Here is a 16,401-nt window from a genome sequence, read left to right as displayed (position 1 = left end):
ACTCTATTGTAATAACTCTTTGAGCCCTCTGCACTGCACTGAGGCCCAGGGGCCAGCTCAGGATCTCAGAGGCCTTGGCCCCCTAACACAAACTGCCCAAAAAAACCCCAGTGCAGTGCCGGTGCTGGAGAGGTTGTTGATAACCTGTGCTGGTGATGCACTACTCACTAAATGCTGCATAAACCAGCATTGGCTGTTGTTGATCACAGGCTCACAGAATGATTAGAAGGCACCACTGAAGGTCATCTAGTTCAATTTCCCTGCTCAAGCAGGGTTCCCCAGAGCACGTCACTCAAGATTGTGTCCAAAAGGCTTTTGAATATCTCCAGCGAAGGAGACTCCACAATCTCTCTGGGCAGCCTGTTCCAGTGCTCTGTCACCCTCAGAGTAAAGAAGCTTTTCCTCATGCTCAGGTGGAACTTCCTGTGTATCAGTTTCTGTCCATTGCCTCTTGTCCTATCACTTGGCACCACCAGGAAGAGCCTGGCTCCGTCCTCTTGACACTCTTCTTTCAGATACTGATAGATATTGATAAGGTCCTCTCTCAGTCTCCCCTTCTCCAAGCTAAGCAGGCCCAGCTTCCTCAGCCTTTCCTCATAGCTGAGGTGTTCCAGTCAGCTAATCATCTTTGTATCCCTTCACTGGACCCACTCCAGGAACTCCATGTCTCTCTTGCACTGAGAAGCCCAGAACTGGACAGAGAACTCCAGATGTGGCCTCACTAGAGCTGAGTAGAGAGGCAGGATCACCTCACTTGACCTACTGGCCACACTCTTCCTATCACCCCAGGATACCTTTGGCCTTCTTGGCCACAAGACATGGCTCATGGACACTTCGTTATCTCCCAGGACCCCCAGATCCTTCTCTGCAGAGCTGCTTCCCAGCAGGTTGGCCCGCATCCTGTACTGGTGCCTGGGGTTATTCCTCCCCAGGTGCAGGATCTGCATTTGCTTTTGTTGAGTTTCAGATGGTTCTTCTTTGCCCATCTCTCCAACCGGTCTAGGCCCTTCTGAAGGGCTGCACAGGTCTCTGGGATATTGGCTGCTCCTCCCGGCTTTGTGCCATCAGTGAACTTGCTGAGGAGGCATCTGTCCCTTCATCCAAGTCATTGATGGATAAGTTAGACAATACTGGACCCAGTATCCAACCTTGGGGAGCACCATGAGCTACAGGCCTCCAACTAGACCCTGTGTTGGTGACCACAACCTTCTGAGAGCCACTGTTCAGACAGTTCTCTTTCCACCTCACTGTCCACTCATCCAGACCTGATGTTCAGCTAAATACCCCAAACACCTGCTGCTCTCACAAGTGGGAGAGATGCAGGGGACTCAGTGGTCCTCCCACTGCCCACTAGTTCCATGTCCCTTCCATTCTCCTTCTGCCTTGGATGGGGGGAAGGCCTCCTCAGAACCCCTTTATACCCTATCTCAGCTTATTTTTAAATTTCTAGTGATTTCTCTTTTATCTCTTGCAAAGGGGCCAAAAGCCAACTTTGGCTGGGGATGCCTCAGTGTTGGTATTTGCAGATCCCATGTGGCTTTACATGTGCTTCCTTCTTCACCAGAGCCATCTATTGAGGTCAGTTCCTGGTACTGCATATCCTGGGCACTGGTCAGTAACCATCACTGACTCAGATGAGCTCAGAAGTATTTTCTTGTTGCTGACACTTTGTCTTTCCTCCCTGCATCTCACAGGTGAAAGTCTTTCCCTTCTCCAGCATCTTCTGTGTCCTACTCCTGGCATATGCATGTGTCGTGGGGCTGTGGTAAGGTGGAGAGAGAGAAAAAAAGGAAATTTGGAGGAAGGAGTGGATTTTAGCTCGAGTTACAAGGAAATTGGAGACACTGGTGTTGTGTCTCTTCCTGCAGGATAAGGCTGCACAGGTGAGTCGGAATGAGATGGAGACAAGCACTGCTTTGTCCCCCTTCCTGTGATGTTTTGCTGGGAGCAGCTGGAGAAGCATCCTGTGCAGGCTAGCAGAGGGACCAGATACCGGGGCTAAGGGACATGAGGCCGAGCTGGCCAGGCAGCTCTGGGGGCCAGCCTGCAGCCCTGCACGGCTGCTACCCCTCATCACCACAGCACGGACCACTGCTGCCTCACCCCGAATCTGGGCAGAGATGTGGGTGACCAAGCATATGTCTCTGTGGCCATGAATAAAACTTCAGCTGTGGGTCATTTAGAAAGACCCTAATTTTAGCTAGCCAGCACGTCACTGAGGTGTCCCAGCACCCTCGGAGGGCAGCTCTTGTGCCCCTTTGCTTGAGCAAACCAGGTGTATAATGTCTTTTTTTCTGCCGGAGGTTGGGGATGCACGAGGAAGAGGAAGAGAGACGCGTTTTCTTACAGGGACAGGGTTAAGAGAGAGTCGGCGATGGGACCAGCCCCCGGCGCAGCCAGCTCCAGCAAGCCCGCGGTGTTTGGGTTGTCCGGGCGCCCGTGATGGCTCCAATGTGCGCGCAGTATGACAGATGACCTATTGAAATAATTTCGGAGCAGTGCTGGGGTTGCCAGGACAACCAGTGCTCCCTGGGCCGGCGCCGGGCCATGTGACGGCCGCCTTGACGTCACTGGAGGCTGAGCCTGCGGTCCCGGCCGCGCAGTCAAAGCCGTGTGAGAACCCGGTGGATGCTGGAGTCATCCCCGCCGCCGCCGCCGCCGCTGCTGCTGCTGCTGCTGAATCTCAGGGGCTGCCAGAGCATGGACTATTAAAAACTTGCATTTCTGCAGTGTGAGGTAACCATTTGCTTTATGTTCTCATCAGGTTTGGATTATTTTCCTTTAAAAAAATAGAATAGAAAGCAGCTTGTATCAGTGACTAATATTTTTTTTCACTTGTTTGTTTTGGCTGGAAGTTTGCCTTGATGAACAAGCCCAGCACTATCAGATAAATGCAAAGCAGCTTCCAGTTACTAATTCTGTGTGCAGACGGCAAAACGGAGTTAAATATAGATTAATGATCCATGAAAGGAGAATAGAATGATAGCGTTCTCATTTGACACTTGAGGAATATAAATGAACGTGAGTAATCCTAGGCTAATGCATTCGGGAGTTAAAAGAAATTATGTTTAGGCATTGTGTTTTTATACCTCTGTTGGAATTTGTAGTTTCTTAATGCTGCCCGGTTCAGGCGGGTTTGTACCCAGTGTGTCCAGTGAGGGGGAAGCCAGCAGTCAATGCAGCCAGGAACAGCCTAAAATCCAACTCTCAAAGTTCGAGCATTTAAATCATCTTTGTTCATGCGGAATCCCTGCACCCTGCGCACTCCCCGGGCTTTCTGCCCCTCTCCTGGGGCACGCGGCACTCTTGACTGTATAGTGTTTACAGAGGAAAGAATCAAAACCTTCCTGAAAAATTATCTGAAATATGCCAAGAGAGCAGCATTGCTGTAACACAGGCTTTTACCCTTTTTCTCACAGGCACACACACAGGGCTTGGTTTTTTGTCTTCTTTTCTTTTTTTTTTTTTTTCTGTTGTGCATTGAGAACAGTTAGAATAGCTAAAAAAAGAACTGTAGCATGAGCAGCCTGATTTTTTCAGTCACCACAGTTATTGAAAAATGAAATGCTGTTTGGGTCTTTTTGTAAAAACAAGAGGGAGTTTGAGTCTGTCTCTGTATTGCACTTACTCCGAGGTAGCTGTTGTGGGGAAGGAGATCCCAGAGCTCCTGAAGTTTAGTGCCACAGCCTGAGTTTGTTTGTGTGGGAACATACAGATTTGTTTTAAGAACAGATTACAGCTGAAGCATCGTGTGCGTTGTTTCCTGGAAAGTATGTTAGATCTTTCTTATCTTCTCTAATTATATATTCCTGTTCCCTTCCTCCCAAAGTTCAAAGGGTTTATCAATAATGGTAATGATTCTCTAAAGCAGCTGCTTTAAAACAGTCTAAAACAATGTGGAGCTACAAAACAATTTAAGGCACCGAGCAGTAAAAGATTTTTAAAAATATGTGAAAATTATCCTAATATTGTCAAATGCAGCATAAGTAATTGTTTCAGAAAGAGAGCCAAGACAGACATTAAAACTGAAGGCACTGCTCTAGGGAAGTTATGGCTTAATGCTCTGGATTTCACTGCATTTGGTGTTCTTAGCAGAGAACAAGAATAAATGCATCTGAAACATCTAAACCATTTCACTTGGTGTTACCTCATCAGTTCTTTCCAGTTCAACTCTTGTGCCTAAAACATCATTGTTGAGGGGGCTGAAGTATTTCAAATTGTCTTTATTAAATTCTTCACTTGATGCCACTGCACCAGTGCATGAGGAATCTCGCCTGGCTCCTCATAGGTGAGTTTAACCAAGGTTTACAGGAGCCTCGCAGCATTAGTGGAGGTGTTGGCACTCCGCGAGCAGACTTCCCATGGGGAGTGAGTGGGCTCTCGGCGTCCTTGCCCAGGTGACCTGCCTGGGCTGGGCTGGGCACGGCAGCTCTCCAGCTGCTGTGGGGAGCTGTGTTTCAGCCCGTGGCAGTCCATCCCCCTCCATCTGCATGTGAGTTCCCCAGACTGTGGAGGTGGGGTAGGAGGGGAGGACAGGGGGAGGTGGTTGATACAACCCACTACCCTCTGAGGTCTGCTTGTTCACCAGCTTATACTGCTGGGGTAAGTCTGCAGAGTGACCAAGGCAGGGAGTATGGGGACAGATTTGAGCTGAGTGGCACCTGCCGTTCAAGAGAAGTCATTCACCCTCATGTCTGCAGGATTTGACTCCATGTGTAGCTGCCATCACCTCCCAGGTTTGACTTGAGTGATGATGCTCAGTATGGGCTGAGGCTTATGTTGTTAATTTAGGCTTGAATACAGTGTCCTGTAGCATTTTTTTGCCTTGAAAACACCTGTAAGGGGAAAAATAATTGATGCAACTTTTGCTCGAGAGCTATTCGTTAGAAGTACTTTAGAAATAGGTTCCTCATTTCCAGATGGAATGGACATATCTTTCTTTAGTGATTCTGAGGAAGTCTTGAAAAGGCTCTAGCTTGATCTTAGAGAAGAGGATGATAAACTGCTTCACATTTTAGCAGAAGGTCCTAGACATGCTGTGGCAAGAGGCAATGTTATAGGGCAAGCTGGTAAGTGCTGCTGGGGTTGTACAGGGATGTGTCCTACTTGGTAGAGTGACAGCTGTGTCCCCTCTCAATGAGTCTTTGGGGGCTTTGGGCATCCCATCACCAGGCCCCACCCATTTTGCCCCAGAGATTGGGAATGAGTTGCGAGCAGGCAGCTCACAGGGAGCACCAGCATCTGCAACTGGAGACACAGGTCCCGCTCAGGAGGGCAGGGAATGGTGTGTGAGAGTCATCCTGGGGCTATGTGCCTCTGCTTGATGATTTCATGCTCTCATTTTCACTGGTCAGCTCCGTACCAAACCCCTTGGACAAGAACTCAGGTTTACCTTGGCAGTGTGTGGAGTTGCCAGGCAGTGTAATGCTAAGCATCCCCGCATCCCTGCCGTGCTTCCACCCACCATGAGAAAAGAACAGTCTGTAGGTTCCTTCCCACCACCGAGAGGGGAAGGTGCTGCAGCCCATCCTTCACCTGCTGCCCAACGCCACAACTGTGACACTGCCAGCTGACTTGGGCTTGGAATCCTCTGACATAGAGAGAAAAAGCATGAGATGCACGTGGGCTTGACAACACTTCACCTTCTTCCAGGGAGTCCAGACTGACCCTCCTACTTCCCATCAGCCTTTATGCCATTGGCAAATGTCAGCCCCTTTGCACACACCTGAGGAAGGGAAGATGTCTTCCTACAGTCTCCTTGTCCATGGTGAAGGGTGAGCAGACTGGCAGTTCCTGAGGAATTGGAGCACTTCACCTTAGGAAAGACCTTGGCTAAAGTCATGTCTGAGATCTCCTCAAGTCACTTCTCACACAACTGCATACAGCAGGGAAGTCAAAAACAGATGTGAGCTGTTGATGCCTCTAGCCTCATAATAATAACACACTGAAGCCTTTAGTGTGCTCTGCCTTGATCTGGTTGAGTTGATGGGCAATGACAATATAAATTTAGGCCAGAATCATAATAAAATCTAAAAAGCCCTTGCAATGCAGAACACTACTCCTTGAATTTTTTCAAGCAGAATGCAATTTCAGCTGTCTTTTTAAAGGTCCTAGCTCCTGCTTAGGCAATATTCATGGGGGGAATAAAATCCTCTGTACAGCGTGGCAGTTGTCAGTGGGAACTGATGTTTCAGTATGGAGTTTCAGGATCTTAAATTACTTATTGCAGAAGTTGGTTCCCATTCTGCTAAAAATCATTACATTGTGCTAATTTAATGTCTGCATCAACATTAGGAACAACTGGTTTAAATGATAGCTGAGCTGCAGTAGAGATTTGGCATTTTAGCCAACAGTTGCTTTTCCAGTTAAACAGATGCCATGCGTAGGGTACTCTGAATGCAAAATCACCGTTGACCTGACTGTTGGTTCCAAGCTAAAGCAACAAAAATCGTAACTCTGGAATGTTTTTGGTAGTCATATTTTAGAAATAATCCTCTATGGTGAGCCAAAATCTATGCAGACAGTTATAGTCAGATAACAGTTTAAAAAATAGACTATGTTTTGGCTGTACTTTTGCTGCTGTTAAATTTATCTTCTTAAATAGCAGGGAGTATGAGTTGAGGGTTGAGAAACAGTAATTTTGTAATTATTTTATATGGATTGAATTATTCTGTCATCAAATTTGCATTTCAGACAGCATTACAGTATGAAAATATAATTAGAAACTGTAATTCAGGAATTGCTGAATGTCATATTTCCCAGAGGGAGCACTGTGAAGAAGCTGCCCTTACTACAACTTTAGCAAATGTTGAAATCCTATAGGTGGAAAATGTGAAGGCTGAGTTGTAAAGTTCCTCTCCCTTCTGTGGTCTTCACACACTGTCAACTTTCTGCTGAACATCATTTTTTCATAAGATTCGTTTCCACAGAACCATCTAATCATTACAAGCTGAAGGGCTCAGATCCTGTTCTGCTCAATTTCAGTCTGGCTGTGCTGATATCTGCTGAATTGCTTTCAGCCACAAAATGACACTGAAATAATGTAAGGATCTGATTTACATGCAGAAAAACCAAGAAGCTTGTCGTTTGGTCTGAAATGCTGTTTTCAATTTGCCCAGCACCTGAAATTCCCAGCCATGCCTCTTTTCACAGAAGATGGCTGAGGATGGGTCTTGGTTTAGCTCTGTTTGTCTTCTTTTATAGTTCAGTATTTTTTGTAGTACATGTTCACAGTGTTGTGCAAAATTTTAGCTGTATGAAACTCACTGATGTCAATCCTTATGTTTTTTATTCTTGTGACAATCTATGGCTTATCATAGACATACTAGCCGGAAACAAACATGTCGTGTGTTTTTTAGCTGGGCTTATGTTGATAAATCCCGTGCACTTTTGTTTGAGACACACGCTTCTTAGGAGAGCATCATCCACCGCCAATTTTTCCCACCCCCTTGCTGGGGCATTGGTCAGGTCCCTACGTGAAACCGAGCCTGTGATGCACAAAGCAAAGACAGCACTGGGAGGAGGCAGAAGCTGAATGTGGGGCATGCTTGATGCTTTGATGTCCCCGTACATCTGTCACGGTCCTGCTGAGTGACAGTCACAGTGCTACTCCAGAGGAAATGTCAGGACAGGAAAAGGAGAAGTGTGGACCTGTCACCCCAAGGATGGCATGGATAAATGTGCTGGCTGGTGACATGGTTCCTGGTGACCCAGGGACACTGTCACCCCCTGAGTGCTCTGAGGAACGAGACCATTTTCCTATGGCTGCCCAGGGCCATGTTCCTGCACCCAATGGCACCCAGCCCTGTCATTTTGCCTGGGTGCTGTGGAAGACGTCTGTTCCATCGGTCACATTTTGGGTGACACACATCCTGACGCCCATGTCATGCAATGTGGGCATAGGGCAGGAGCTTCAGGGTGTCACTGCAGATGACCATTTCTGTTAGGGAGGGTGAAGTAAGCCAGATTGTAAGCTCTTTAGGGACAACTTGGGGTGCAAGTGCTGGTTTACAGGTGGGACATGAGCAGTTCCTGAACGTCACAACTGCATTTTTGCACATTTACTTAGAAACTGCAAAGGAGCAGGAGGCAGCATTTCAGCCGTCTGTGTCTGCACATGGGAGCTGAAAGGCTTTGAGACAGGTTTAAACCTGCCACATTTGTCACAAAGCCTCTTAGCTGTGTGCTGAATCTCATTGTCAAGAGAATGGGTCTTTGGGAGCAGGGCAGAGCCAGGTTGCCCAGCCACAGGGGCACAGTGGACCAGGAGGGGTGGAACAAGGTGGGAAGGAGAGCTCTTGGCAGGACTGACTGGGCACATGCTGGCAGGATGTGGCCAGGACAGGCTGCTGCCATTGTTCTTGCACTGCTGCATCTACCCATGCAGGGACCTCTGGCAGTGCTGCCTCATGTCCCTGGGCATCTGCAGAACAGGCCAGACAAGACTTTTGTGAAATGGAGCTGTCTGAAGGAGTCAGGAGAGTGAAATACTCTTCCTGTGTTAGCAATGACGCAGCGATGTTGTTTAGCTGCTGTGTGATGTAGCTGTGGCTAACAGGGCTGTCTCTCTTCTGGGCACTGGGTTCAAAGTAGGGCTGGAGGAACATTGCACAGTCAACCCTTGTGCAGTACCTGCTACTGGATGACCGTAGTTTCATGCTTGTTCTACCATTATAAATAGAAAATGCTTTTGGAGACACCCAACATTACTTGTAGAGAGGTTTTATTAGACAAGAAGATCAGGTGGTTTATAGGCTGTCACCTGAGAGAAGACAAGTTAAAGCTGAAGAAGGTCAAAGTTGGCTTCTTTCCTTACCAAATTCCCTCGCTCCTAGAGCAGCCAGATTTCCTGATTATGTCTCACACGATCTTTCTGCGTCTCCTTCAGGATTGTAAAAACACAATGGATCCAGCACATACGAAGTGTCTAACTTCAGCTGAATAGCACTCAAAGAGACTTCATGAAGCAATTTAGCCCTGAGAGCCTTTAACTGAAAGAAAATATTCTGCTCATGTTGTGCGCGCAAATCCAAGCTACCAGGGGGACGTGAGCACAACGGCATTGATTATTTCCACAACTGCTATGTGCTTCCTATCACAACAGTATCCTTGTGTGCAGAATGGCAGCATGATTGCAGAGTCCTCTTTAGCTTTACCATTTTTTCAAGCCCAGGTCCAATTAGAGCAATTATATGTCAGCAGAAGCACTGTCTGTTGTCCTCTGGACCTGTCTGTCAAGTGTCCTATTCATTGCTGTTTATCTTGTGGGAGGCTTTTCATGTAAAGTCGTTCTGACCCTACTGAAAGCGTCCCACCAGAAGGGTAGCCTGCACTTTTATTTCACAGGCTGATGTGGATGAGAAGAGTGCAAAGTTACGGCTGGCCAACGATACATCTTTCAGTCTAACCATGATCTCTTCTCACTTGAGTATTATTGCTGATTTGTCACAGCACACAGCTTTCATGTTCAATTATTTCACTTCACCCTTAATTTTCAATTACTTTACTGCTAAAAATTGAGAACGTTATCAGAATTCACAGTTCTTCCTTGCCATGTTGGAGGGTTTCCTTAATCAAAATCCCCAATGTGAATTGCAAGGCATGTAATGTTTGATGGCATATATTATTAAACCACTTACAGCTCTGAGGTCTGTGTGGACTCTCTGCTCTCCAAGTTACTGAAGGGTAGTGGGAACTTCTGCAGAAAGACCCTCTGTGTTTTGCTTTGCCTCTCCTAACAGGGCCTGATGACAGTCCTAACAGTGACTCCTGCCAAGGAAGTCCCCCTTGTCACCACTAAGGTAAAAGCTGAAAAGCAGAACTCTGTGAAAGGCAGAAGTGCTGGGACTTGGGAAGGTCAGGGGCAATGCAAAGAGGAACTCTTTCTGAACAAAATATAGATATTTATTTTCTTATACTGCTCTTGGAAAGGAAAATCCAGGGAGGAGTGTTTACAGTTCTCTTTATGAAACAAAGAGAATTCTTTTCTGACAATTCAGAAATGAGATTGCCTGTGAGAGAGCAGCCTCTGTCCCTGCTGCTTGCTCCATGGCATCCACGGGAGTCTTGGCCAACATGCGCAGCAGCACTTGGGCGGAATAGGATTGCTTTAGGAACTGAAAACATGAGCTCAGACTTTGGTTGGTTGTGGTGGCTGATTGGCCAGTGGCACAAGAGACAGAGAAAGCTCTTGTTAAGACAGTCTCTGGTGCCAAAGACTTTGGTTATGGTGAGGGACAGAAGCCTCTCCCAGAATGCCATGTTCAGTTATGGTGCTGTACCCCGGTTCAGGTTCCCCGGTTGGCTCCTGGTGTCAGCCTCACCCCTGTACTTACCCTGAGCTGCCACGTGCTCGGGGTCATTTGCCTCTGGAAACCTTCACAAGTTGTAGCAATAAACTGCTTTCTGTGGAACTCTACACAAGGACCCCTCTCAACTCCTTGCCGTCAGCTTAATATTACTGAAGCCATCCCTGCGTCTGTGTGTTCATGCGTGTGAGCCACAAAACTGTAGGGGACTCAGTAATAGTTGTTCTTCCTCCAGTATCATCAGGGCAGGGGTTCCATCAGGTTTGTTTCCTATTTTGCCTCTCTTCTGCTAGGTTTTAGCCCAGAAGGGCGGCTTTTGTCAGGAGGAACTGCAGAGCCATCTGCAGTAGTGGTCCAGATGTCAGTTCTGGGATGTGCTTTCCCTTGGCACAGGATGCTGTGGGCAGGAGAACCATGCCAGCCCTGACCAGGGCTGCAAAGAGACCTGGCCAAGTTGGCCACACTAGTAGCAGAATAAGTGAGAGCTGATGAAAGAGCAGTATAACATGCTCCACATCAGCTCCATGGGGGTCTTGGTGAATTTGTTAAAGATGAGTTTATACTACTTAACTGGATCTGCAGCCTTGGCAGACTCATGTTTTTTTCTTGCAGCGATGGCCTTTTCTCTGAGAACCTGGAGCAGGGTTCTCTGCCGCTGTGCAGGGTCAGAGCCCTCCACTCACCATGGACACATAATGCTCATGATGCTTCAATTAGAAAAATACAATTCTTTCAAAGATGACAGAAGGTGACAGAAGCACTAGCAGGGTGACTGCTTGCCTGACTTTTACACTTTTTGTTAGACACTGGACCCTTGCAGAAACCCCTGCCTCAATTCAAATAATCTGATTAGAAGTCAAAGAGTATTGCACTAGTAGTTCACCATGTGCCAGTTATTAGTAGGCTGTGGTGTTGCTCCAAGAGCCTGTAGTAAGACACACCTGTCCTTCATGCTGCTCCCACAATACTTGTGGATGGCACTCCAAGCAGGGTGTTGGGGAGGCAGCTGGGAGAGAAGGAGTTAAAACAAGTCACAATTACAGTTTGAGGTATTCTCAAAAGTAGCAGCTTTTCTTTTGTTTGCTGAATTCCCTGTGCTTTTACAGTCCTGTTCCCATTATTCATTTCTTTCCCAAAATAACATTTTTAAGCAGAGGAATGACTTGAGTGGGGAGAAGAGGGGATCTGCAGACCGAGTGGGACAGGTGTGTGCTCCTGTGTCTGCAACAAGGGGTATTTCAGGTAATTTAGCTTCCTCAGTGGAGAGCGCAGTAATTCCTTCCTGACAGCCCTTGCTGTGCTTCCCAGGGGCAAGCTTCAGGCCGTGTGCTCCTGCTGTCCACTGTTTTTGTAGCCTAACTCAAAAGGAAGCATTTCTTGCTGGTGGATGCTCCTTTGAAGGAGAAGGAAAGGATGCATTTGGAAGAATAAGCCGAAAGGAGCTCCAGGACTGGTGGTGCAGGCAGATCCCACTGAGCTGGGATGCAGTTCCAGCCCTCAAAGCACCTTGTGTGTCCCATCCTTGAATGCTGGCCCAGGAAAGCAGCTGCTTTGGAGGGGCTTCCTGACAGCACCCACCAGGGCTGGCCAGGGACCTCACGCTCTCTCATCCCTCACAGTCAGGCATGCAGCCAAACACAAACAATGTGAGCTCCAGAAACAGGTGCCAGCAGCCTGCTCCTGGGGCTACAGGGAGGGATGGTAGAAAAGAGGCCCTGAGAGGAATTAAAAATTAAATGCTCGTGGCAGCGGCTTGCTGTCACCACATCTCAGCAGTTCACCTTCACTGTGGCTGGCTGGCTGCCCAAGCGCTGAGCAGGAGCAGAGAGAGGAGCATCCCATTCTCACTGCCTTCACTGGAGATCAGCCAGTTCTCCTGTTGCCCTGGTGGGTGAATGAGGAGGAGCTGCTTCACTGCTGCATGCACACAGAACTGACCAGAGCAAGTAACATGTGCCTCTTTGTGGAAATCCCCAGAGTCCTGATGAAAGGCATCACACCCAGAGGTGGCCAGACCCAGATGAGTCACACGCCTCTTGAACAGATGCTGCTGTCCAAGTATGGGGTGCTGAGGAACTAAACTGACCATACCACAGCCCTCCCTCCGGTCTGGAGCCTGGAATAACCCCAGCAACAGGCATGCTTAGTGTGGGTAGAGGCTGAGCCCACAAAGACTGGCATTTGGGGTGCAAGGGTCAAGCCTACCAAGGCTGGTATTTGGAGGTACAAGGGCTGGGCCCTCCTTGGCATCCAGTCCAGCTCCTTAGTGTGCACATGCCCTGAAACCCCTTCAGAGCCCCAGCAAACTCATCACTGAGCCCAAGGCCCCTTGCAGAGCATGTCCCAAATGATTCAAACTTTGGGTCTAGTTCATAATCCCCTCTTAATATCCCATACTAGGTAAGTGTTTGCTTTCCCCAAGCCTTGATATTTCTTGACATTAACATTCAAGTAGGTGACAAGCTATCGAGTTTCCTGAGATAATGGCTATGTCTGTACTATGGCCACTGGCTGTGCCCATAATAAATGAAATAGGGGACAACCCCAACACCAGAGCTCAGTAGTTAAAATCACTCCCTCTGCAGAGCAGTCCCTATCCCTCCAGCTCTTCATCAGTTCCTGTCTTCCCAGCCTGTGCCACTGGGCCCATTCCAGGGTGCAGATGGCACACAGGCACTTTTCATGAGGGTGCAGAGTTCAATAGCATGGCCAAGGGAGCTTCTGTGCCAGTTGGCCCCCATGCTGGGGAATGCACCCAGATGCATTTGCTTCATAGTCACAGGTGATGTGGTAAATGTCGTCATGCATAACTGGGTGAGAATCCGTGGGGGAAGAAAAAGAGCCTTAAAAATAGAAAAGTGTTTTTTCTGAAGCCTGGGTCTAGGTAGAGCTTATGAGCTGCAGGCTCTTGCCACAGCCACCAGCAGGAAATCAGCCCATTGGAGCATGACAAAAAGACTGGCAGCTCCAGTTTGTCAAACAAAGTGGTAGGGTTCTAATAGGACCAAAGTGAAGGAAGTGAGGAACATGGTCCTCACTTTCCTGGAAGAAAGAATAAAGAAAAACCTTTGGTCTACAGAGAAACCTCTGTCTGTACAGAGGAACATTGTCATGTACACTGCTGACCTGACTCTTTGCAGGATGGGGGTTTGATACTGATTTCTTGTTGTTGCTTGGTACATACTCTTTCCCCTGTGAGGCTCAGTTTTAATCCTTTTCTAGTTTACAATCCATTTATTTTTAAGAGATGAAAATTGCAGAGGTCAGTATCCACTACTCCACCCCTTCTGTTCTACCGTTTCTCCAGAGTAAGTAAATTATTATCTGTATTAGCCTTCTCAGTGAGAGACCAACATGGTCCACTTTTCTGATGCTGTCTCATGCCTAATACTTGTTTTCCAAACCCTCCTTTGCCTGAAGTGAGCACCATGCACTGCACAATGCACCCCCCAGCTCCCTGGGGACTCCCCAGCCCCATATACAGCACTGCCTTCCCCACACAGCACTGTCAGGAATTTCACATTTCACTCTGCAAAGAGAGAAATGACGTCCACATGCTCTCCTTGTAAAACTTCAGGGTTGAAAGAGGTCAAAAGCAAAGGAGATTTCTGAATGCAGTTTTCTCCCAGTACTTCTGGTTTTGTTGACTTCAACCTTTATGTTTTTGATCTTGGAGCATTATGTCAGTAGGGTTTGAGAGAGCCAGGGGAGCATTTGCCTGTCTCTCTGCCTGCAGCTTTTTAGGTAGGTTTGATTGTTTTAATTCCTTCCTCTGTTAGACATGGAGTGTCTTTCACTTTCCCTGAATTTCCCAGTCAGGTCCAGTCACAGATCACTTAGTGTCAGTGCTAGATGGAAGCCATCACATGGAACTCTGATATTATTTGCAGATTTACATCAGTCCTGCAGAGCATGAGGATACTGGCTGAAAACTTGAACAGTGGGGTTTAGCACAGCAGGATCCTGGCTTTTAGTAAAGCAGGACTTGGGCACGGCTGTGTGAAAGCATAAAGTTTTTCCTTTTCACTTTCAGGCAGGAGTTGCTGTGCTTGCATTGCTCCAGATAATACAGGGGATTTGGGAAGACTAGCGTTAAGACAGTTTTTCAGAATCATTGAATATGTTTTAATCCTTATTAGCCTTGAGCAACTGGCTCCCAGTGAACTCAAGGGTAGGTATAATTAAAGATCTGTCTTGCATAGCCTGCTGTGCATTTACAGCTCTGCAACTGCTCTCAGTAGTGAAACAGAAATATGTCTTTCAAAGGAAAGCTCAACAATAGGAAATATTTCTTTCAAAAATATGAACACAAATGTTTCTTCCAAGAATCATCAGATAAAGGCAAAAACTTTCTTAAATTTCTAGTTCCACTAAGCACCTGGCTCTAATCTACAGTTCCTTGACTTTGTTCATTTTTTAACCCAAATGGGATCCTATTTTAAGGCATTGTTATTTCATCCGATAATAAAAGTGTATTCAACTATTTGTGTGTTTCATCAGTGTTTGCATTTCTTGTTCTGTACCATATTTTGCATTTTTCTTCAGTCTTTCCAGTGAAGAACCAGTGTTGTCCAAATTGCTGCTGCTCAACTGGACATAACTCCCTATTCCTTGCTATTTAAAGTTGGTTACCTAGTTCTGCTGGTGGGTAATTTTGATCAAGATTTCACAGAGTGCTAAATTTGTCTGCACAGACAATAGAATGACAGGTTTTTCTCCCAGCCTTTGCAGAGGTTTTTGATTGCTGCCTCTCAGGTGTCTGGCACAAGTGGAAGTGGCACTGTTGTGGGATGTGCTTGTTACTTCAGGCATTAGCCTTGAAAAGCACTGGGTTACTGCATGGTCTCTCATGTCTGTTTAAGCGCACTGTCTCTGAAACTGCTCCTCCTGCAGTCAATAAGAGACTCCATTAAATTGTATAAACATATTAAGAAAAATAAGAGATTTACTCAAGGAATCTTTATTGCATTTCATTATAAACCACTGAATCTAATATACAAAGAAGATTGCTTTAATTATAAGTGGACAAAAGAAAGATTTGCTCTGTGTTCCCACTAGGCAACTATGAGCAACATGCACCTTCTTCATCTAATGTGGTTATAACAAGTAATTAGGTTTGGTAGTTCTCCTGGGAGCAGCACTTAGCTGTATTACACAGCCCCCAAGAGACAATGACATCAGGTGGTTTTGTTAGGTATTGTGGTATCTGTTCTCAGCTGTTTTTTCTTGCCCTGAGGAAACTCATGAGACAGCCATAATGTGGGCAGAGGGTTCAGATGATGAGCTGTTGATCTCCCCATCTCACCTCCAACCAGTTTCACTGCAGTCGGTGCTGCCCTCTGGAAGCTCAGCAGATAGCAGAGAACTCTGATGGCCCTCTGTGCCTGCACACCCGTGCATGGCTAATTTTTGTTGTGCAAAGTGAAGTGCCTTGGTGCCATTCACTGTTGTTTTGTATGTTATTACTATTTCAAATCCTGAGCAAACAATTTTAAGAGGAGGAAAAGGGAGAGTTCAGTCCAAGATGGTGTCCTAGAGCAAGAGCTCCCTGCCGCCTGTGTTCTTCCCTGTTAGGTGGACATCTGACAACTGAGTGAAGGTCTGATAAGTGGAGGGATTCCTCCATATCTGTCATGGTGTGGCTTGGGAGGGAGCATGAGGCAACATGGTGCCTTCCCACTGTCACAACCAAGAGAGGGCTGGGAATGCCCTGAGGCAGAAGATGGCTGTCAGGAGATACAGATGCCTACAGCCTCTGAGTCCGGGTAAGGTCAAGAAATGCCTGATGAGAGTCTGTTCTGTGCCATCCTCCTGTGAATCTCTGCCAACCCAGGAATCTTCAGAACTGACTCCAGCTAGTCCAGAAGCACAGGACCAGCTGATAAAAAAGCCATACAGATTTAAAAAATCATTTCCTCCCTGCCAGAGACTGGAAATACTTCATGCCTCAAACATTGATACAAAGTTTTGCTCATTCTAAAGAAGCTACAACCGAAGAAGCTTCCCTGAAGAGTGGGACTTTGGACTGAAAGTCAAACTGTTGATTAGATAAAGGGAAATGGATTGTTCAGTCATCTCAGGCTGAGGGAAAGGT

The 16,401-nt window shown here is 47.0% G+C and overlaps 1 protein-coding gene across 1 annotated transcript in view; it reads left to right on the top strand.

Moving 5' to 3' along the window:
• Positions 1-2,577: 2,577 nt before the first annotated feature.
• NCALD (neurocalcin delta) overlaps positions 2,578-16,401 on the top strand; it is a 60,047-nt gene continuing 46,223 nt past the window's right edge. Inside the window, exon 1 of the mRNA XM_048286271.1 lies at positions 2,578-2,736. The gene's annotated coding sequence lies outside the window, so the exon portion shown is untranslated. The remainder of the gene's footprint in view (positions 2,737-16,401) is intronic.

The sequence above is a fragment of the Corvus hawaiiensis genome, chromosome 26 (genome assembly GCF_020740725.1).
Source record: "Corvus hawaiiensis isolate bCorHaw1 chromosome 26, bCorHaw1.pri.cur, whole genome shotgun sequence".
In the NCBI taxonomy this organism is placed as follows: Eukaryota; Metazoa; Chordata; class Aves; order Passeriformes; family Corvidae; genus Corvus; species Corvus hawaiiensis.
The sequence above is the reverse complement of the archived record's forward strand: the minus strand, read 5'-3'. Positions and strand labels throughout refer to the sequence as shown.